The 24,731-nt window shown below is 37.1% G+C and overlaps 1 protein-coding gene across 8 annotated transcripts in view; it reads left to right on the top strand.

Moving 5' to 3' along the window:
• Positions 1-24,731, top strand: part of GRIA4 (glutamate ionotropic receptor AMPA type subunit 4) — a 215,581-nt gene that overhangs the window by 99,585 nt on the left and 91,265 nt on the right. The gene's annotated exons all lie outside the window — the stretch shown is intronic.

Raw genomic sequence — 24,731 nt, 5'->3', positions numbered from 1 at the left:
AATACGGTGGAGCTCATCAGAAAGGGCCTTGAAAGTGGAGAGAAATATTTAAATTTGATGCCATAAGGAAAGAAGAGCAGAATAACAGGAATACAAAGAAAGGGATATTATCACCATAACAATAAGCTAAGAGACATTGAATAATATTATGGATGGATATGAGTGAGGAAAAATTATGTATTTCAGAAATTAATAAATAATGTTGAAATAGATAAGAAAAGGGATGGAAGCTATGGTGAGTTTGGACTGCAGTCTGGATACAATATGGAAATATTAAGTAATTTAAACTGCAAAGATAATATTCTACCATTAGCATGTTTAATGTGATAAATTATTAGAGTTCTGATGTGTAGGTTAAGAGCCTGCTGTATAAATAAGATATGCCATTTATGTTATCACGCTATTTAAGTCAATAGACAGGTCAAAAAGGAAAATTATTCATGTGATACTGAGTTCATGAGGAAAGAGTAGAAAGGCAGGGGACAATTTTCATCTATCAAAAATGCAGGCTAGACTCACAAATGCACAGGTTATACATTTGACAATGGTTAAATATCTAGGAAAGTAGGGACAGAATACAGATTTAAATGCTTAAGCAGAAACTTTAGCTGATACAGACAGGTAGGTGGGAAAGCAGACAAGATGATCTGAGAGGGACCTGGCAGACAAATATGCTTAAAGGGAATGTAAGCAGTGGATTCAGAAAGCTTAGAAAGAAAGGAGATTAAAGTAGTAATTGTAAAGGCAAATGGATGTAGGGTTAGTGCAAATTCAAGTTCTGATTGGGAGGAAAGCATGATACCTAATGTGTATGAAGAGCATATACCTGTTTATTCATACTTATAAGCTTATAAAATAAATACTCCTAAGGCAAACACAATCTTTTTTTTTCTTTCACTGTAGCCTCATTGCCACTTTATTTTTATATTAAGTGTGTGGGTTGGGAATTCAGCAATTCCTTGAGAGTAAAAAGGGCATAACACTGACTTAATGTTTGAGGGTCTGTATTAAATTGTTCTTTTAAGAGCTTTGTTCCACTAATTATATAGGTAGGTGCTAATATAACTGGTTTATATTACATTTAGAGTACAATATGCAAAAGGAGGGATGTTGCTTTCCAAAGCTTCTTTGCTGCAGAAAAAGATAATGAGAGCTATATAAAGTCCTGAAATCATAGCCAATTTATCAGGCCTGCTATGTGAGCTAATGCAAGGCTAGAGACATACTGCATTGACTGCTGATCATTTTATACCACTTTTAATGCCTAGAAATGAAAAGAAAGAAATTAATGGGGAAATAAAGAGAGAAAATGGAATATATGTAATGTATTTTTGACATGTTGAATCTCACCCTATTATTGGTCTTTTTATATGGAAAAAAATCCAATCTAATCGGACAAGTATTCAAATTTTTAGCTTTAACTCATATACAGGGATTTTAGAGGATACTCCAAGAAGTGTTGCAAAATAATATATTTCTGATAAGGATCTAAAGTGAACAATGAATAGGAACTAATACAAATATGGTTTCCTTTCCTTTATTTATTAATAGTTATTTATTTATTAATTTAGTTTATTAATAGTTTATTTTATAAATTTAGTTTATTAATAGTTTATTAATAGTTATTAATTCCTTAGCAATGATGATTCATGATACCACAATTATTTGTTGTTTATACTACAACAGTAAATATTCTTTTATAATACTATTACTGGGAGTCTACAATTTGCTTTTGAGGCCTTGCTTTTGTCTAAGAATTTATTTTAAAATGTAAGCTAAATGAGCTCATTTTAAGTAAAGGAAGGAGGAAAAAGATAATAAGGAGCAATAGTAATAATTTGAGGCACATTTATATTCTGATAACATAAAAATTAATTTGATTCCTAGTCTGAACTGTCACATTTAGGCCTAAAAATCAAAATTATCTGCATATCTGTTTATTTAGGAATGTATCAGAGCGCTTGAAGGGCGATTGGGAGGCTATGAAAAAGCAGGCTATGAGAAAGCACCAGGGGAACAGAGTAGTGGGAGAGGCTCTCATGTTCTCACCTGGTGAAAAAATTGTGGCTGTAGTCCCACCCCAGTTGTCTGTGCCTGAATTCAGAGAGCATATGGAACGAGCAGGTGGGATTAGGTGTCTCTGTATGGGCCCCGATGTAGCGGGTTACAGAAAGTGCAGTGACTAAGAGGATGGGAGGGTTACAGGGCACGGAGGAGATGGATAGGATCCAGTGCTGTGCTCTGTGCAAAGGGATTACTGCACTTCCAGGAAATTCCCTATGGGGCAAATGGCTTGGAGCATGGGGGTGAGGAGCAAAAGACAGATAAGCAGATGTGATGGTCCCTCTGCTAAATGCAGTCAAGAAGTGGAACTGGAGGAAACCTTTAGGCAGCTGGAGGAAGCCTCAAAATTGCAGGTTCTGATACTCACAGGGAATTTCAGCTGCCCTGATAAGTGGTCAAGATGCAATAAGGTAGAATGCAAGCAAAATAGGAGATTTCTGAAGCACATCCAGATGATTTCTTGAAACAGGCAGTGAAGGTTATAACCAGGGTAGACCTGTTAAACCTGCAGCTACAAGCAAGGAAGGGTAAGGCTGGAGGTGGGCAAAGCAATGGCAGCCTTATAAACAGCAACTCTGTGTTTATGAAGTTAACACAAAGAGAAAATAGAAGAGTCAGAGCCCTAGCTTTAAGGAGAGCAGTTCATTTAGGGATCTTCTTGGCATGGTCCAACAGACTTCTTCCCTGTAGAGGAAGGGGTCCAGGCAGCCAGTTCATCTTCCAGGACATTTTCCTCAAAGCGCCGAGATTATCCTTTTTGATGTGCAGCAAGTCAAGCAAGCATGGCAGGAAGGAATTAAGGAATTTAAACTGCAAAGTTTAAATTCTTGAATGGGTGCTTGAATGGGGAACTCCTGACAGAGCTCAAAAGTAGGTCCACTGAAGATGGAAGCAAGGACAGGCTCTCTGAAGGACTACAAAAACATGGCTCAAGCATGGACCTGTGGAGTAGAACAAGAGTTAACTAAAGGGGTGTAAAGTGAGTCCGAAAGTGTATTGGCAGAAGAAGAAGGATAAAAAACCCCATGTGAGCCCACTGTCCAATGAGCAGTGGAAGAGTAGACAAGTACAGAAAAATCTCAATGCCTTTTTATCCTGATTTTTACAGGGAAGATCTGCGCTCAGGCCCTCTAAATCAAAAAGCAAAGTGGCAGAATTGGAATGAAGAAGGACTGTGTCAGATACCTTTTAAGCCAATTGTTTTTATTCAGACCCATAGTACTAGATGGTTTCTATCCAAGGGTATTGAAGAAACCAGTTGACATAATTAAAAGTCTGTTCTCTACAGTCTTTGAAAGATCTTGTTTTTCAAGAGGAGGTTCATGGCTCTGCCAAAACAGACTTTGGCTCAGTCTGCTAAACAGTTATGGAGTACCTGTTCTGCATGTGTGAAAGACTAGGAGGTAATTTGGAATAGCCAGCATGGATTTACCAGAGTAAGAGTGTGACTGAACAATTTGATGGCTTTCTATGATCAAAATATTGACTCAGTGGACAAGGGTGAAACCAGTACAGTTGTGAGTAGATGTATTTAGTTGGACTTTATCTGGGCTTTTGGCATTATCTTCTATGCTATCAACAACTGAGATACAGTTTGGGTGCATGATTGCTAAGGTGGGTGTACTGTGGGTTGCATTAATTATGCTGAAAGAGTTGTGATTATCTGTACAAACCCCAGTTGGCAGCCAAGTATTGGTGCTGGGTGGTGTGCCTTAGGGGCTGTTGGGGTTTCTACATGCAGCTGCTCACTCGCTGCCCACCACCCCAACCCCCAGTGGGGAGGAAAATCAGAAAGAAAAAGTAAATCTTGTGAATTGAGATAATTAGATTCTAATACTTGAATCAAAACAAAATATAATAATACTAATGATTTTAACAATAATTATAGTAATGAAACAAGAGGGAGAATACAACCCAAGAGAAACAAGTGATCCACAATACAATTGCTCACCACCTGCAGGCTGGTGCCCAGCCCAACCCTCAGCAACATGGTCAACATGCAAGACTAGGTCTGCAAAAGCACTTGAACGCATAATTCCCACTGTTCTCTGTAGGATTTTTAAAATATTTTGTAGTGCTGTCTTTGCATTTTAGGAGATCCTTTTGAGAAATAAATATTCTTTCTTTCTCTAGTGGATCTTGTTGCCTATAATTTAAATACTTCTATTTTCATAAAATCATAGCATGGTTGGGGTTGAAAAAGACTAATAAAGATCATCTAGTCCAACCTCTCTATCATGGGCAGGGACATATTTCTCTGCATCAGGTTGCTCAGAGTCCCCTCCAACCTGGCGTTTGAATAGTTGCAGTGATGGAACATCCACAGCTTCTTTGGGCAACCTCTTCCAGTGCCTCACCAGCCTCACTGGAAAAGATTCCTTCACTGTAAAGAATTTCTTTCTTATATCCAACCTAAATCTACCTCTTTCATTTTAAAACCATTGTCCTTTGTCCTGCCGCTACAGGCCCTGGCAAAAAGTCTCTCTCTGTCTTTCTTATAAGCCCACTTTATATATTGAAAGATGTAATAAGGTCTACCCAGAGTCTTGTCTTGTCTAGACTTAGCAACCCCAGCTCTCTCCTTCTCTGACTGTTCCAGCCCTCTGACCATTTTTGTGGCAATCCTCTGGATTTGTTCTAACATATCCATTCTGTCTTGTACTGGGTCGCAGACCAGGACATCTACTCCAGGTGAGATCTCAGGGAAGCACAGAGTAGATGGGAAAAATCATCTCCCTCGACGTGCAGGCCACGCTGCTTTCGGTACAGCTGAGGATGTGGTTGGCTTTCTGGGCTGCAAGATCATGTCCAATTTTTTCCTCCACCAGTACTGGCAAGACTTTCTCATCAGGGCTGCCCTCAACCCATTCATCCCTCCAGTTTGTATTGATACTGAGATTGCCCTGACCCAGATGCAGGACCATGCACTTGGCCTTGATGAACTTCTTGAGTTTTTCATGGGTTCACTTCTCAAGCCTTTAAAGTTCCTCTGGATGGCACCATATCCCTCTACCAAATCAGCTGGACTGCTCAGCTTGGTGTGATGTGCAAACTTGCTGAGCAGGCATTCCGTCCCATTGCCTGCATCATTAGTGAAGATATTAAATTTATTGGTCCCAACATGAACTCTTGAGGAACACTGCTCGTTACTGATGTCCATTTGGGCACTGAACCATTGGCAATAAATCTTTGTCCAATGCAGACAGACGGACATTTCCTTATCCTTCTAACAGTTCAGGCATCAAACATGCATCTCTCAAATTTAGAGATCAAAATATTGGGGAGGATGATAGCAAAGGATTTGGAGAATTTAATGTAGTTTTTACCTTTTTTAGCATTTAGAATTTAGGAGGCAGAGAAAGGGACACATTAAGTACTGGTAATGATATTGTGTACTATAAACATTACTGTTTTTATTCCTCTTCCCCAGAGAACTGTGTTATTAAGAGTGGAATAGTGTATATTAAGGCATTTAAAATATTTTTGTGTCTTTTAATTATTCTCTAAATTTACATACATGTGCATTTTTCTTTTTAAGTCTCTTTGAGAAATTTTTTTTACATTTTACTCTCCTTTTCATGCCTTCTGTTGTTTTTTTCCTCAAAACATGAATGAAGGAGTAATTTTTTTTGGCAATTACAGGTTCATCTTGAGCCTGTATAAAATCTTACCACATCTGGATACATTACTAAGAGGAGGGAAAAAATGGTATTTCTTCATCTTTATGTTTACGATATAGATCATAATGGTTTCTTAAAAAGCGATACTGAAGACATGACAGGCATGTGAAAGTATTTCTCATGCATGAGTTGTGCCTTTCCCTACCCCCACCAAACAGGCTGCCTAAATAGATTTTTTTAACCACTCATCTTTATTAGTACACATTCCAAAGAGTAACAGATTACTGTGCGTAACTCACGATGTTCATTGATTCATTGGAAACCACTGTTCTGCTCTCTGAGCTCCATATTTCATCTGCCTTCTTCTTAAGTGTCAGGCGGTTTTTGCATATTAAAGATTTTTCAAACAGCCCTGAGACAAGCGTCAGAGAAATTAGATTATCGTACCTCTGGAGAACTGAATTTACTTGGATACCACTCTTCAAGGTGCTGTAGTATTCAATTATCTCCTGAGATTTCATACTGAGTTATGTTAAATAGTCTGTCTGCTTCCTAGCACTTCTTAATTTTTTTTTTTTTATTTCTGTCCAAACTCAAAACAAATTATTAGTTTGCGCTTTGAAAGGATGATTGTTAGCATTCATGTGCATAATGCTGATCAGGGTGAATATTTTTTTTATTATTATTTGGTGCTGAAGACTTTTAACCAGTTAATTCTTGCAGCTTCTCTTGGAGAAAGAGGGATTCTGAGAAGAACTGCTAGGATGATCATCACTATGCACCATCTGTGTCATGAAAGAAAGATGCTTGTCTGTAGTTGAAAAATTACTGGGCTTCATCAATATATTAGGAGAATAAAAGAAATGGAAGAAATAAAACTTCTTAAACTAAAGAACAGCATTGAGTCAAACAGAGTAATGTAGAAATGGACAAAAAAGCTAGTCTATATTGGAAATAAAATTATCTAGTAAAGATGGAAGAAGGTTGTGGAAGAAGCACCACATGAGCTTTATAGAGGAAAGATTGTGAAGTATTTTTAAAAGATAAAGTGATGATTCTTGTCGTAAGGTTAGATTTTGTCCACGTGTTTTGTCACAGAATGACTTTTAATGTTTGAAAAAAGAAATGTGTGTTGTTCTAATATCATGTGCTTCCAGTACAGTGTTTCTGTACCAACTTTTGAAAATGGCATACATACACTTTTGGGGAAGATACTGTATTCAGCAGTGCACAGATAGGGAGCAAAGATATTTGGTAATTTCTGAGTAATAGTGGTAGTTTGTATGGATAAAACCCACCTTTCAGATTCAAACATACAGTAATGATAAATACTGCAAAAGACTTTGAAAATACTATATGCAGTATAAATCACCCATTATCAATAACCAATCAATGAACCTATTGTACAAAATAAGAAATTCTCCTGCTTTACTTTCTGTAAAATTGTGTTCCCCAGTCCTGAGCTTTGTATTGCCTTACTTTTGCAAATGTCCATGCCATTAGGAAAAATCAACATTATCTGAATAGTCCAAGAAGAGCCCAAAATAAATATAAAGTGATCCCATTCAAATTCTCCATAAAATCTAGGATTTAGTTTTGTAAACTAAGGGTCAGAAATATTGTCTGTCTAGAAACATCACTATGGTAAAAGAAAGATCAAGCTTCTGAGAAGATAAAAAAACCAAGAACTGTCAGGATTTTATTTACTTGTCAAGAAAAAGTAAGTTTCTGAAAATGAGATGCCTGACCCTTTCATAGACTTTGCCTCTCTGTTTCTTATTGTGTCTCAGTGTCTGGAGGGGAGTTCTTCTTCTGACTGTTTGGGTCAAGTAACTCCTCTTTTTTATTAGATACATTGGTCTTTGGCAGGGCTTTTAGGAAATTAATTCACTTCCTTTTGGACTTCATCCTATGCCAAATACCTAAGCAGTATTTTCAGGAAGACCATTTCTCCTCTTGCTGTTCACTAGAGTGTTATGTCTACTTGTCAGATTTAAAACAAAGAACCCTCAGATTTTGACCAGTCAGATGGAACAGCCTCTTGAATAAAAAAAGGAAAAAAACAAAACAAAAACAAAATAAACAACCATCAACAACACAAAACCAAAAACCCAAATTAACCCCCCAAAACAGCCAATCAACCAAACAAAAAAAAACCCTGTTAATTGGCAAAAGCCCCTTTGAAAAGCATTTTCTACCTTGTTGACTGTATTTTACCTGTATTGAAATCTAATAGACTGAATTCCCTCTGTAATTACTGGAAGGACTTTGGGTTTCACTGGGACTCTACACACACACACAAACACAAATTAATCTGTTTTAGGTTTATTTTTTTCTTCTATAGTGTGTATAAGATACATACATCCTGTTGGAATAGTGAGTTGGTACAAAGTCCTGCTTATGGGGAAAGAAGAGGATTCAGCAGGCTTCCAGGACTGGGCCCAGCTGCTTCCTGATGCCAGGAACAAACCATCTGTGTTTTATCAGATTGCAAGCAAAAGCACCAGATGAAATTCTCTATTGGATTGTTAGAGGTGAGGTGGGACTAAATAGCATAGAAAGGTTTAATTCCCTATTACTGATTCGGCATATTTGAGTGTGGGCAAGAGTAACAATAATGAACGCTCCAGAGAACTGGAGGAGGTTTAACTCAAGGTAATATACCCATGCTAGGTAATGAGGAACAGTCATGGGTTTCATCTGATTATCACCAGTATCTTTGAACTTGATTACTTCAGTCTTTTACTAATCTTTAGTTTCAGCCTTGGAATGGCTAGACACTTAGAGTAGCTTGGCACTCTGCTTTCTAAAAAATGAGGAATAAGTTACTGAATGTGATTTTATTGCACTAAAATAGAATGTAGGGTTGTTTCTCAGGCTGTTGGGCACTTCCCGCAGGCTTTTTACCTTTTCCAAGTGAATACATTACATTTGTGGATTAAGTCTTTGTATTTGTTGAAAAGAAGCATTTATATTAAAAAAGCACCATAAAACAGATACTCAGACCCAACACAAAATCTGTGGATCTGGACTTCTGTAAATTTACTCAGGTGCCTATAAACCCCTTTAAGTGCAATGAAGTACTTTAATGAAGCATGGATTTAATCTTCAGGGAGAGTCCAATATGAAGATAGCTCACAAATCCTGAAGAGACCAATATCAGGAGCAATACCAGGAAAAGAAAATCCCAGGATACTAATTTATCAGATGTGCCCATTTTATTGTCTGCTCTTTCAGATGCCTGCTTTCCTGTTAAATTATCTCCTTCCACTCTGTTGGAAAATCAAGACATTTTGCAAACTCACAAAGAGCCAATCCAGTATAAAATTTGATTTTTAAGTGTATTTTGCAATCCCGAGTGACTGATAGTACCTTCTAGGTTCATTCTTTCTTAAATCACTCTTCATAAGTTTATCCCATACAGGTAGCTTGTACTGCAAGTTGTATTGCTTTGAAATTTGGCCTGTGACATTTATGAGAACTATTTTTTCGGACATGTTGCTGTTATTAGGGTGACTGTATAAAAGCAGATTCTCAGGTGCCTTTGCAGAACACAGATGGAAGTTCCCAAGGATAAGGTTAGGCATTGGCACAGGCCTTCCTAATATGGGAAAGTTAGGTATTTTGCCATGTTTTAATCATGTATCTTAAAAGCATCAAGTCAGAATATATGTGTAGATTTTTAAACACGAATTGTAATAAACCTGCAGGATAGAAAACCCTTGGAGTACCAGAACGTAATGGAAAAGTGTGGCTTTTAGGTGAGAAGGTGCAAGAAGATATGATGAGGTATCTAATGACAAGGTAGCTTTCAGATTTGACTATTACTGTGTTGCAGCACAAAGGCCTTTTCTGGTACCAGTTTTGAGTGGCATGAGACCACAAGTTCAGTTCCTCGTGGGTTTCAGTTGACATGCAAGCCTGGAGCATGCCTGGAGCAAGTTACTGTGCCAACAATGGAATTTGCTTTTCAAAATGAATGGCGAAATACCAGTTTGCTGCAATTTACCTTCCTGTTCTGTAAATGTTCTGTAGCATTTTAGTTTTAGCATGGGAGGATGGGTTTTTTTTAAAGTTTCTGTCTTCGCCAGCTATTAACTAACCTGAGTATTAAGTGGCTGAGTACATTCCAGGGTAGAAGGCTGCTTTGGCGCTTGTAATCCACTGAATATTTCATACACTTCACCTGCATAGTTCTCCTCAGCCAGGAAACAGCTAATATTGACATACTGGCATGCTGATAATGAACTGTCAAAAATGTCATGAATCCTAAAGAAAACAACTATGCTTATCTAGGGTAGATATGTTTGGCCCTGTTTTAAGTGTTTGGTTTCCAATAAGGCATGTAATTTAAAAATCAGAACCTGTCACTTCATATCTTTTTGAAACAATCAGAAAACATATACAGCAGCTTTTTAAACCGTGTGCCAAAATTGTGCCACATATGTTGTGACCACCCTGAAGTTGTAAAACTATATATATATGTAGGATAAATTACAGAAAGTTGCACAGAACAGGTGAACATTGTCTAAAAAGTGAATAATCTATTTCTTGGGAAAAAAGTATATCAAGGCAATATGTAACATAAGAATAAAACATCAGTTCCGGTCCAGACCATGATTTGTCATGTTTACTACCCAAATTCACCTATAATATTTAATATGTTTTGTGACAAGACAGCAGTTTTAGTGTCCAGTCCTAGTCCTTCAAAGGAGGGTCCCCTTCCTGCCTGCCTTCCTTCCAGATGTAAGGTTTTGCCAGCATACTGGGATTTCATTTTCATATCTGGTTCTTTGTTATCTTTAACTTCTTTTTGTCAATTGCATTTTCACCTGGCACAGAATTAGTTGCTATACAGTTAAAACTCAGAGAATGTATTAAATGGGTTTTGGAATTAAATGCTCTCAAATTTTAATTATATCAGATTTCAAATATTGAACCAGCTTCTTCTCTCGTGAGTAGTTCCAGCTAAAGTCAATACGAATATTTTATGAGTTATGCAACGGGATTTGTCCTGCCTTTTATAAGTAATCCTAACACCCACACACAGAGTATTTCTCTAGTTCTTATTCTGTGAAAATGCAAGTTAGAATATGGACTGTGTAGTGACTTATCTCTTATGCTGAAAAAGAATGATAGAAAGGAAAATGCAAAGTAAATTATTTAAATTATTTGCTCATAAGCATATTTCAACAGAAACAAATATAAATAAAAATAAGAACTTATGTATATCCAATATATATGTCACATTTGTATTGCATAGTTTTCATCATCCTACTTTTAAATGAATTGTTGACTATCCATTTAGAAGCAAGTTGTTTTATTTTCAGACAGATAAGTATGAAAAATTCCTCTGAAGTGTCTTGTTCACCTAATTAAAAATAAAAGTAGGAACAAACAACTTGTCCTACCTCCAAGTCTATTTGATTTCCAAAGTGTTCTTTTTTGAGACCTTTTTTTGCACATGTACTTGGTACAGCACCTGGAAAAATGAGGCCTTTGAGCACAACATTACTTATGTAAATACAATTATTCCTATCAACATGCCTAAAATTTTATCCACATTCTCTACTACAGGCTCTGTTGTACAGGCCTATATTTCAGATAGTTGTGTCAGGATCAGAGTAGCCTTTTTAATCATAAAAATGCACTAACACCAGACTCTCACAGGAAAAGGACTAGTTCATTTTAACTGCCATAGAGACAAAAGCTAAATGGTGAATATTAACAATCTCAGGCAGAGATAAAACCTTAAATAAATATTTGTTAAGTAATTATAACTCTTTTTCATACACAAATACCTTCCTAAATGAAGACATTAAGGGTTTTTTAAGTCTTCATTTAGTGATACACAAGTCAAGATGACATCATCAATAGAATGCTAAATGTATGCTGAAACTGGTATCTTGTATTCTTCCATGAATAGATGCTTTATGTTTTCTTCATAATACTGAGGAGAAATCTCTCCTTTGTGCCTGTCATGAACAACCCCAGAGGACACAACATGATGCTTCAGAGTAACTCCAGGCCATGGAAGCAGCCTGGCTCCAGGACAGAAGTTCTTGGAGGGAACGTGGGGGACAACACCACAGAGGATAACTTTGCAAATGTGCACAGTCCTACCAACTGCAGCAAGGTTGTTTGGTGTAAATGTCCCACAGTGTGTCAATATTGAGATTTTTGTCCTCCTATCATCTCCAGTGTTAACAGCTCAGCAGGGAAGCGCCTGCTGCTGCTGCTTATATCTGTGCAAATTGTCTCTTATGAAACAATCTCACAAGGGACGTAGGCAAATGTCCAGTTTCTGTAATGGTGATGTTTGTTTATTTGCAATTAATTAGCCCGAGATTTGGCTCAATGGTTTGGAACCTGAGTTAGCAGGTAACTTTAGCAGGAGGAATGAGGTCACCCTGTCTTTTGTACTTTGGGACATTGTACCACGTACATCCCAGCCTGGAGTCACGGCACAAAGCTGCCATGTGAGAGCTCCTTCAGGCTGCCACTGGGCATAATTCAATATCACAAGCAAAACACAATGTGCTTAAGGAATTTTGTGCAATTTTATAGCTGTAGCCTGGTCTCTTGGTGACACTTTGGGATCCCCAGCGAGGGAGCCAGGGGTGATGCTCACTTCCTTCCTCTCTGCTTCCAGAGAAAATGCCCTCAAGGAATAATTGTGACCCACTGCTCTTTTTGGAATAATGCTTCAGGGCTCAGGTTGAAAAGGTTGGATGTCACTGCTTTAAGCAAATTGGAAAATTAAATTCTACATTGTATCTCTTAAGGAAAATAAGACAGTTGAGGTAATTTATAGCATTTAAGATACTATACTGTGAAATAATATCTTGTCAATCACATTGAAAAGGGCAATGGGAGCACAAGCCAAAATACACAAAGAACTGTTTGTGGGCAGCAGGTTTTCCTACAGTGGTTTTGGAGCAATAAGCATAGATAGTGTTGTTCCTGGCAGCAGTGTGTAAAGAAAATTAAATAATACTGGTTTTTTAAATGGATTATCATCTGCTGTAGATTTTTAGAAATAGATTTTCATTTCCAATAAATAGATTTCAATTTCCAAGTACAGAAGTGGGGACATCAAAAAAAATTGTTAAAGTGGGAATTTTCTGGTTTTGCACTAGTACAACTGAAATTCAACCTTATTTACTATTTTATTTTCAACTTAAATTAAAATCTAAAATGCCAAATACATATTCTAGGACTTAAAAGGTATCTTATATCCACTGAGCAGTTCCTGGGTTCCCATTTCTCATTCCTCTTAGATACAGAAAGTCCCTCTGTAATGTCTTATTTTTCAGCTCTCTAAGTTTTTTCAGCCAATTCCCGCAACTTCCACAGCTTTTTCAGGTATTTCTTTATAAACTAATTAACCACTGAAGACAAGACTGCATTAAATGTTTCCCACCTTTCTGATAAATATTCCTTGTACCATGCTGCAGAGCAATTTTCTCTGTCTTTTTCTGCCTTGGTCACTATTTTAGCCTTGTTTTCCTACTGTGGGTTTGCTGGAGAGGTTTAGACTAAACCACCCAGGACGTGCTCACTCCTAATGACCGTGACACAGTGTACTCCGGGGCATTCAGTTACACTTGCAGAATTGCATGGTTTCTTGACCAGGAGTACTGAGCAGATGTCTTGCTGCCACTGCTGGTAACAGTTAGGCAAATACCAAATTGTGCCTATTGTTTCTATTCCTGGAGATGCCCTAAATGGAAATATTTAAGCAACATCCATGTTTATTACAGAGATGTTTCCTTTCCACTCTTTTGAAACCTAAGTAATTTTTTTCTCCTGGCAAGTCCAAGGCAGAAATGCTCACTTCTGCTCATTAAGACTTGGGATTACACCAGAGTGTGCTTTTCTGCAAATAAACAGCTGTTCAGGGGAAGGAAAATACCCAGCTCTAAAATGAACAAAGTTCTTAAGATCATTTGCTTTCAAAATGGTCAATGCAAGTGCCATTGTATAATAAAACGTCACAGGCACTTAACTTTTATGGAGCAGTTATTGACTGGTCACTGTTCATTTTCTGACATTAATGCCAAGGTCAGTTAAAACTAACCAAAGTCCAGATCAACATATATTTCATACTAGAAACTTGTCAGGATTTTATTCATTATTTTCTTCCCTGGTCTGTTTTCAGACAGGCCAGGCACAGCTTTCAATGTCTGTACTCTTTTAGCTGTTAATTTTTCATTATACCTTGCCCATTTCCATGTTTCCCACTACATGTCACTTCCTACAGCTGAAATTTAATTTGAATTGTTAAATATATTCATTCTACCAGAGCTTTGGACATGAGTTTATGATTACTTCTTGGCATATAGCTTGCCTTAGTGGGATGTAATAAATTAGTCTAATCATATGGTGAGTACTTACTTCATTCTGTGTTTGTTCCTGCTAGGAAGTGAAATTGTCTCTGTAATTGTATGCAAATCCCTTCACCAGAATAATCAAAGGAAACCTATGTGTAGCTGTCCATCCTCCACAAGAGAAGCATAAAAGCCACCAAACTTTTAATTCCACTTAAATGAAATTTGTATCTTCTTATGTGAAATGTAGATACAAAATAGAAGAACAAAATTAAAATCATGTCAGTAGCAGATACTGTGATAATATTGCTGGTTGCTTTTAGTCCTGCTCTTTACATATGCATAACATTATTTTCATAGAGTCCAATGTTCTCATTGAACCTGAGAAATAATAATATTGGGATTTTTCATTTTAAACGTGGTGGAGTCTCTTCTCCTCTGAAAAGTACATGAGACATATGATGGAGGGTTTTATGAGTTGCCTTCAAGAAGGTGCCTGTTTCCTTCTGCTGCATGATGAAGGATACTGCATGAACTAGCTCAGAATTATCCAAATTCAAATTAGTCAAAATTTCAATTGAGAAAAATCCCCCTGTAATTCTCTTGCTCTAAGGCATGTTTTATATATTGGCCTGAAATCATCTTGATTTGCTTCTTTGACCTCTGTCAAATATTCTAGCATTAATTTTGTAGATGTGGACGCCAAAAGGAGATTCAGCCAAGTAGGATTAGTCCAGTGTTCTCTGTGAAGATCATATCATTATCTTCCCTGTTTCTGTGTATAAGTACCTAGATGTTACATTAGCTGTCTTACAGCATTGCTGGAAAAGATCAGTTCTGTATATCAATGACTGTGATAGCAGTGTTTGTGAAGACACTTGCATGAGGCAAGGTTACTAAGTGCCTTCTGCTCTGCCCGCTCTTTTCAGAGGAGTATTAAAAAGAGTTAGAAGAGAGGAGGAAGCCAAAGCAATCAACGGTCCCTGCTCATTTCCCTTCTTTGAAATTTTTGTTATTTCTTTGCATGCTGGTTTGCACAGTTTACTTTATTTCAAAAATAAAGCAGTTACAGATATGCATACATACAGATGTATTTACTTATTATGGACATGTATGTGTACACTTGTAATGTCTTGAAATATTTAAAAGAACTTATTAAAATGTTTTCTCACTTTTTTTTTTTCTTTTTTAATTGTAGGATTTGGTGGTTTTTTTTTAAGGAACTCAGATTCTGAGCCCTTTTCAGGGTTTAGTTGAGAGTGATATTTTCAGTCCCTAAGATGAAGTGCCTGGCAGGTGCATTATTCAACGTCATAGAATCATAGAATCATTTTGGTTGGAAAAAGTTAAGATCAACCCAGCACCCACCCAAGTTAAGATTAACCCAGCACTGCTGTGCTCACCCCTAAGCCATGTACCCCACTGCCACTCTAAAAGTCTTTTAAATGCCTTCCAGGTTAGTGACTCAACTCCTTCCCTGGGCAGTCTGTACAAGGGCTTGACAACCCTTTTCATGAGGGAATGTTTCCTAATATCTAATCTAAATCTCCCCTGGTGCAACTTGAGGCTGTTTCCTCTTGTTCTGTCACTTGTTGCTGGCAGAAGAGGCTCGCCCCACCTGGCTGCACCCTCCTGTCAGGCAGCTGCAGAGAGTGATGAGGTCCCCCTGAGCCTCCTTTTCTGCAGGCTGAACACCCCCAGCTCCCTCAGCTGCTCCTCACAGCACTTGTGCTCACACCCTTCCCCAGCGCCAGACTTGCTGCAGCCCCTCAATGTCTTTCTTGCAGTGAGGGACCCAAAACTGAATTTGAAGTCAGGTAAGGAGAATGATCATTGTCATTACACTTCAATAAAAGCCACTATATGAAATCTTCAGATGATTCACAAGTTGCTGCTCCAGTTCAAAAAAAGGAGCCTCATCTTAATGCTGGTCTACATGAGAAAAGCACTGAATTAATTTTAGGGACTGGAAGAAAATCATAGATCTTTAGGATTATCTCCGAATTATTTTTCTGTTGGGGGACTAATTAACTTCTAATAAATTTGTGGTCCATGTGTCAGTTTAAAAGATATAGTAAGACTTATTTCAAACTCTCTTCAGACAAGTGGTAACCATAATTGTAGAATTCAGATTTTAAGTCCTGTTTTCCGGGGCTTATTACATTTTTCTGAAAAAAGTAAATACTTCAAAATGTAGATTTCAAAGCATTTAAATTAATTTGAAATCAGAAATAATGTGCCTGGGGTCTACAAATAGAACTTATGGGAGAAGTAAGGTCCCAAATATTATCTGCTGTGTAGCTGCCAGTAAATATGGACATGGCCAGAAATGCATAGAGATAGAATTAAGGTTGTGACTTCCTTCAAAAGAATGCTTGTTAATGTGAATGTTGTTTCAGTCTGAAGACTGTTCTTTCTATTTTCTCTCAGGCAGGTATTAGAAATGACACAGCCAATAGGCAGAGACTTCCAGGTATTTTATAGTAAAACAATAGTTTTCTAACAAATCCCTATAGAAAGGAGGCAGAAGAGCTGACATCAAGATCATCATTTAGTACCCAAGGCAGTTCTGTCCTAGGGCACAGGTATTGTATTGAGGCAGATGCCTTATGGGGAAAAGTAGTAAGTGACAATATAAACACAACAGCACAATATATTAACCAGAATACATTAAGGTACTGCTAATTTGAAGATACACCAGCTCTTGAGAGCTTTAGCTCACAGTGCTGATATCCTTTGACATGTTTATTTAGGATGTTATTTACACAAACCTCTTATACGTTTGTATACCATCACAGGGCAAAGTAAATCCTGTTAAATTGAGACTAGAGAGGTAAATTGTTGGCAAGCTAGCAATTTCTGGAAAATAGCTATGCCTGAACGAAGATATCGTGCAAGAAAGATAATTTATTAGTATCAGTCTTATAGGTTTTAGTGAAAGAATTTTGGCAAAAGGTAATAAGGTAAATATTTGAACTTACTTTCTTCCAAACTGGATTTGTTTTTACCTCTTTTCTGCCCCTTTATTTAAAATACTGATACACATTAGCCCTAATGATTGTCCCAATATAACTGGTTATTTATAGAGACTACATAGACGGTCTGACAGAGGGTAAGCATACCAAATGCTTCTCTTTTTTCCCTCTCTTTTGTGCCGCTTGTTCGGTCAGTTGCTGGGGGTTTTTAGGTAATAGTTTGTAAACTATTACCTAAAAAGTAATTTGGTTTTGGTGTTCATCTGTAAGTATCTTTGGATGTTTTCATCTCCATGCATGCTTGTCATAAGAAAAATTATGGGCCTACAATGTTATTTTGAAGGCATTTAGTGAAATAGGAAAAGTAATGGTATCTGAAAACTGTGAAAGCCCAACCAAAACTATAAAATTGACTTTAAAACCAGGGCTTTTCTTCAGTCCCTCTCAAGTTCCCAGTTATCTCTATCACTTGGCACTTTGATGAGACACCTTTACAGCGTTTTTCATATGAAGGCTGCAGAGTCTGAAATGCAAAGAAGGGGAAAAATCTTGCTGCTGAGTGGGTGTAGCATTAATGGGACCTGACATAGCTTGAATCTTTGATCATGAATTCCCATTGTGGTGTAAGCCAAACCTCCTCCCATATGCTCCTGAAAGCACATTTCTTAGGCTATGTTGTTCCACTTAAGACTTAAGGGAAAAAAAAAAAAGAAGTAATGGTTGTAATATATTGACAGCATTTTCTTGTAGCTTTGTGTTGTCCTCAGGAAAGAAGGATTATTAAATACTGCAGATGTAGCTGCACAGGTACCAGTCTGAAAAGGATTAAGGGAGAGAATGACAGAAAGTCTGACCATACACTATTGCAGGATATTGTTTTGGAGGTGTCTCAAACACCAAGAAAATATTCAAGGTCATAGTTGTCAAAGAGGCAAGAAATATGATCTCAAAGATAGTTTTCTTTATCATTAAATATTCCAAAGTATTAGAAACAAAAATACAATAGAAGAGATAGCTAAATTGGATCCATTATTTCCTCAGTTTTGGTTCAGAACCATGTGCAGTAAAATTGTCCTGATCATTGATGGTATAGGTGGCTTAATTGACAATCTACATCATAGTTGATCTCTTTGAAAGTAGACAGAATTTGGAAAGCTAAGTAAGCCCAGACATGGATTTTTCAGAAACAGATAATGTGAGCTAAAGCAATTTTCATTCTATTACAAAATGATTTTGTTTTCTAGACACTGGAAAAAAATTGTGTATCACATTCTAAGGCAAGTTTTTACATTTCCATGAAATTTCGCTATATCAATGCATTGGGTTTGCATGGCAGGAGTGGCTTTCGTGAGAAGTGCCAGAGGTTTGCCTCATGTCTGATAGAGCCAAAGCCAGCTGGCTCCAAGATGAACCTGCCACAGGCCAAAGCCAAACCCGTCCCCGATGGTGGCAGCTCCTCTAGGATAATGTGTTTAAGAAGGGGAAAAAGCTGTGCAACAGAGACAGAAGTGACAATATGGAAGAGAAAGAGCTCTGCGGGTGCCAGTGTCAGTGCAGAAGAAGGGGTAGGATGCTCTCCAGGTCCCAGAGCTGAGATTCCCCTGCAGCCCTTGGTGCAGACCATGGTGAGGCAGCTGTGCCACTGCAGCCCATGGAGGTCCACAGTGGAGCAGATTATAGAATTGTAGATGGTTTGGGTTGGAAGAGACCTTACATGTCACCTAGTTCAAACACCCCTGCCACAGACAGGGAACCTTCCACCAGACCAGGTTTCTCAGAGCCCTGTCCAGCCTGGCCTTGAACACTGCCAGGGATGGGGCATTCACAGCTTCTCCGGAAGCTTCTCTGGGCAAGAATGATCTTCTACAGCCATATGCATAATTGAAGAGAGGGGAGGTGGGGGCAAGGTATTAGGAGATTTTTTCCCACATTATTCTGCTCTGATTTGATTGGCAATAAATTAATTTTCCCAAGTTAGTACTGTTTTGCCCACAACAGTAATTGCTGATTGATGTCTCCCTTTCTTTGTCTTGACCCACATTTTCCCTCATCCCACCCAGCTGAGGAGCAAGAGTGATAGAAGGCCTCGTGAGCACCCAGCATCCAGCCAGGGTCAACCCATGGCAATGAGCTAAAGAAATTTTTTCTTGATGAGATTTCTAAAAGACCTATCAAACACTGATCACACTCAAACTCGGAAAGAAGTATATGAGATTCAGTGTCAAATAAAGAGGTATTAAGTATTGATCCATTCTGGTTGCAGGGTTTTTTTTCCAGTGTCTTTATTAATGATTTGTATGAAGAAATACAAAATGCATTTGTTAAGCTTGCAGAGGATAAAATTTTAAGAGGACTGTGTGTACTCTGGAATACATTTTTTAAATACATCACATTTTCACCAATGTACTTCAGGAACAACTTGGATCAACTGCAACATATCCAGAGAAAAGCAAGGAAAATTGTCAGAATTGAGGCTAAAACATTTTCCACAAGGAAAAACCGAATCATGTTTCAGAAACAGAAGTGGAGATAAAAAAGAAATGTAACAACAGTCTTCAGTTACATAAAGGATTGCTTTAAGGAAGAAGGGAACAAACTGTTCTCCAGGCCTACTAGAGATAGGACAAGAATGAGTGGCTTTAAATTATGCCAGGGAAGACTTCGGTTAGACTTTAGAAAACATCTCCTAATGATAAGGATAATTAAGCAATGAATATATTACCTAGGATGTGACTGAATCCTCTTTAGAGATTTTTAAGGACAAAGAAAGATATCTGTCTAGAATTTTTTAAATGTACTTTATATTATTATATTATACTTAAATATACTTTTTATTCTTTGGGGGATGGAGGGTTAGAGAGGAATAGATGGAACTATTTCTTGAGTTCCCTGACTTACTTTCAATCTCTCTATCATTTCTGTGAATCACACCCAAGAAGGACTCAGAACACAGCCATAGTTCTAGCTTCCACTCTGTCAGAGGAATTGGCCAGTTTGTATGTGCTTTTTGTTGAGAGTTCTGGCTCCAGCTCACACTGTACAAAAAATCAGGGGTGCAAGTCATTCTGTTTAAGCTCTGGGAGTTCTATGCTGACCAAAATTTGAAACAAAACTGTGTGTTAATAAAAAGGTAAGATTTTTATAAATCCAACACACAGTTGGATTCTTCACACAGAAGTGAAGAATGACCAATAAGCACAACAAGGAAAAATGAAATATGCAAAAGTTTGAAAGCTTGTAGTTATTGGTGGAATGTATGGTCATGCATCACTCATACTGTACATTTCTTTCATGGTTTTCATCACTATATTTTCTGGATTCATCTCGACAAGATTTAGCCAGATAAAATAAATGGTAGATATTTTCTCTAAGCCTCATGTCCAGACTCCTTCAGTATTCATTGAAGAAACAGCACCTTTGAGATAGATATCTAAGACAAAAAAAATGGGGGTTTTTTATGGGTCACATGTCTCTCCTTTGCAAGCTTGGATGATTAACTTAGACAACTATTCTATAAACAGCTAGAATTAAGCAACATTAATCCAGTCCTGAATTTTAAATATATATTGGCTTATCCTTAGCAAATGATTTATTGGTCATTCTTCACTTCTGTGTGAAGAATCCAACTGTGTGTTGGATTTATAAAAATCTTACTAATACTAATTCCTATAGTTGGGACAAGCTTTCATAAAGTAGCTCCACCAGTGGGAGCTTTTGGAATCATAGCAAACCTTGGGAATGAGATTTATTGCTATTTGAAAATTAACTGTCCCTGAAAGAGAAGCAAATTAATTTGCATTTCAGTAGCGTGCAGCATATGAGCCCATATAAGCCAATCTTTGGAAAAGACCCGTGTTTGTCAGAGATGTTTTCTATGCCTGCGGTCATAACAAATATATTGCATATGCTGTTTCCAAGTTTATAAATTTCTTAACATACTAATTCGGTATTGTTAGTCTGCTAACCATAGTAAAATACAGTCATAATATGTAAATACTGCATCCTCTTCATTGCAGAAAATTAGTAAAAGGTTACTGGACAAAAGTTCCAAAATAAGAATTATTACTGGGTTGCTACTGTTTGGAGCAGACAGCCACTTCAGTGTCTGTGTCCTGGCAAGCCCATTAGGAATGATTGCTTGTGCTTAGAGGGTTGGGGAAATGGTTTCCCAGAAGGAAAAGACTGCTGTAAGATGAAAGTTATTGAAATTTATTATATCACTGTAATTGATCACTGAACTATTATCTGGTGAAAGCAAGCAAGCAAGAAAAAAAAAAGAAAGAAAGAAAGAAAGAAAAAGAAAAAGAAACAAAAAAGGAGAAAAAAAGGAAAGATCTACATCCCAGAAGAAAAAATAAGTCAAGATGGTTATCCTATATCTCTTCAGTTTATTCTGAACATGCTGAAGAGATACAGATATCAAATTTTACTTTTTATTTAATCTGAAATAAATGAAATCAAATCATTTCCTGCTGAAATGAAATTGGTTAAGGGAAAGCCTAGCTGAAGACAAATAAAGAAGTCTAAAAGTCTTAAATTTTAAAATCAAAAATATTTCTCATTATTTGAGCTACTTGGGTGGAGGAAGGTTGTGTATAGGCTCCAATTACAGGAATGTTGCAGTGAGTAGGAGGAAGCCTGGACTACGAAATTGCCCATTTTACACACTTTGGCCTCCAGAAGATATCTGACTCTGAACAAGTACTAATATCTCTACAGCACCAGGTGCACATATGCTATTATTTTTTTAAGGCTGATCCATTTTTTGATGAAAAAATGCCAGCAGGTTGTGGAATGAGGGAAGAAGGCTTAAAAAATCTGAGATTTTGTTTGTAATATATTTAACTGTAGTATCAACCCCAATGCATAGATTTCTTGCAATAGGCATCTCCAGCTTTCATTTTACAGGAAACAGATAGAGTAATGTTTAATTTTCATGGGGGGGAAGGGTGGGGTGGGTGGGGTCATGGGTTTTTTTCCCAGCATTATGACTGCGTGTTATCTTTTGAGACAAAAAAAAAAAAAAGAAAGAAAGAAAAAGAAGAAAATAGCAGTATGGTATGTCATCACAATTCTACTTGACCAGACAACAGAAAAGCAAGGAGACAAGGGCTCAAGAAAATAAAATCTTTGCAGGGTTGCCCTTTTGCTGATTTGGTTCCAGTATATTGAGGTGGAATTGGTATTACTAGTCCTTAAGCAGTTGTTAATAGTATCTACATTTAAGCAATGACCTATAAAAATGAGTTGGCAGACTTCTCATCACAAGTCATTTGAGGAAATCTCCCCAGAATACAGTCCCCTTCTTGCATATTATGTCCTTGCATTTGGGAAGGACTTGGTTGAGCTTTCAGGAGTTCCGTTGGTGTTTTATTTAATTCATAGATTTTTTAATTGAAAAAAAAAGGCCAGCTCTGTAAAGGACAAGGAACTTCTTGATACACATTTCCAGGCTTCAAAGTTATGCTTGGGCACAACCATTTGTCTTTTTTAATATATGAGTTGTCTACATTTCAAGGTTGAATTGGTTGATGAGGAAGGGTCGCTATAAAAATTTGTGAAAGAATTTAGCTTACTTTTATATATTGGCATAGTCCTAAACATTTTGTTAAATAGTAGTGTTTAGAAAAAATATGGATTGTGCAGCTCAGCAGATACGAGCTAGCCTAAGGAATTTTTTGTTTGCTTGTATGCAACCAATAGTGTTTCACAATAAATGGGAGGGAATGTATTCCAGAAAATTAATCATTCATCTGTCGGTAGCATAACTGAGGATAAACAGCAGGTAAACAGAAAATAAATACCTTTTTAGATGACAGCTATAATATTCATGTCTACTGTCTTTACTTGTGCAAACATCTTTCTAAAGATTAGGAATTTTGCTTGAATAGAAATACAGCATTCAGTTTCTGAGAATTATCCCAGGTTACTTTCAGAGGTTTTTGCCTTATAAAATGTTTGCAGAAATCAATTTTATTTCCTTGTCAGCTGTAGCCAATTATTTTAGACAAATAAGCATTCTCCGCAGCATGTCTAATTTTTATCCAACTGAGCCTATGAATGCCTTTATTCATTCTGTGTAAACTTCATCCTTGTCAGTCTGTTACATTAAAAATGGTTCCTGCACACTGAATAGATGACCATGCCACTGATGACTTGCACAGGGATTCTGAACTCTTCTGAAGGAGAATGTTGCACCATATCCCCTTAGTGCTGTTTAGCTGCGTTGTGCCTACTTGTGAAAACGCTCATCTGAGTGTCAGCTACCGACAAGAACCTGCAGTAGCTTCAAATACCTAAATGAAGGCAGTTGCTAATGAAATGTGACAAGTGAAACCTTGATCCAGGATAGAAGAAAAGGCTCTCTATGTGTTTGTCTGATATTTGTCATGCTTTGTGCTGGGATGAATAACTAGCTTGATCCAAACACATCTTAGTGAAGTTGTCCAAATGAAATAAGAAAGGAAGGAGGGAATGTCAATTGCTGTTTCAAACACCATTCATTCTGAATCAAAGAAAATGTTAATTAGTGTCAGGAAGCTGAATTAAGTAAATGTTGACTGCCTTGGTAGCACAGATCAAGTCAAAGTTAGAGTGTTAAGTGAGGTAGGGACCCCTGTAACATTGGAGTGGTTTTAATATATGTCTATATATGGAAATGAATAGGAAATGAAGCAAGAAATACAATGCTTGGGAAAGAATCTCGTCATGATTTGCAGAGATAATTACAGGCAAAAAGGAGATTGAATATAGCAACAGGAAAAGCAGAATAATTATGCAGCAATTAACAGGAAAGCTGATGGTTCTTTGAAAAAAAATAACAGTCATTGGGTTAAAAATATATGCTGAGTGCAGAAATGTTTTAATACTTGATGCATTGAGTATTTGAATTCATTTCCTGCAATAAAATTCTGTTTCATAAAATAAATGTCTCATTTATCTTTAAAAATATGTCCTTCATTTTATGTATTTATTATATTTGTTAGTATTTTTATCTAAAATATGTCATCTGAATTGGGGCGAAAAACCTAATAAATGTTCATTTTGGAGTGCTGGTTCATAATGTCAATAAAGATAAGAAAATTTATATTTTAAGTTAGTATTTCAAAGACTGCATATGTTATAGGAGCCAGTAGAAAAATAACTAGTCCTGATTTGCAAGAACATTAGTTTCTCATATGTCAAAAAAAGTCACATTCTAATAAAACTGTTGTCTAGTTTTATTTGACTGGAGGCAAACTCAGATTTCCACTGTGTTGTAGGTCTTCTGCTAATTAGTTAGTTAGCAACCACATACCCAAAAGTGCTCTTTCTGAAATGTAACTTACTAAGATTCTTCTTGAAATCTTTGGGGATATCTCAGTTCTTTTACAGGGAACCTGCCATGCAGTGGCATCTTTAAGTGCATTAAAATGACACCTCAGGGTCACTGCACTCATGCATGGGACACTCTTGCTGAAGAGAGAAAAAGGCTACCACTAGGCAACCACATCACTAAGGAAGATTTTTAAGGGGTGAAATCTTGAATTTAAAGCTAGTGGGGGAAATTCTGCCAGCTCATGAGTTAAAAGCCACAATCCTGTTGTGGTTCTAGACAGGAGGAGCTTCTCTGAATTGTGTCATTTTTATGAACATGTTATTGAGAAACATATCTGTCCTTCTGTTCTTTTTGTCTTTTTTAAACATCAACTCTGGGTGTGTGGTGTACAATCTTCATTGCTTTAAAAAATTCCCTGCTTATT

The sequence above is a fragment of the Molothrus ater genome, chromosome 2, assembly GCF_012460135.2.
Source record: "Molothrus ater isolate BHLD 08-10-18 breed brown headed cowbird chromosome 2, BPBGC_Mater_1.1, whole genome shotgun sequence".
Classification (NCBI taxonomy): Eukaryota; Metazoa; Chordata; class Aves; order Passeriformes; family Icteridae; genus Molothrus; species Molothrus ater.
The sequence above is the reverse complement of the archived record's forward strand: the minus strand, read 5'-3'. Positions and strand labels throughout refer to the sequence as shown.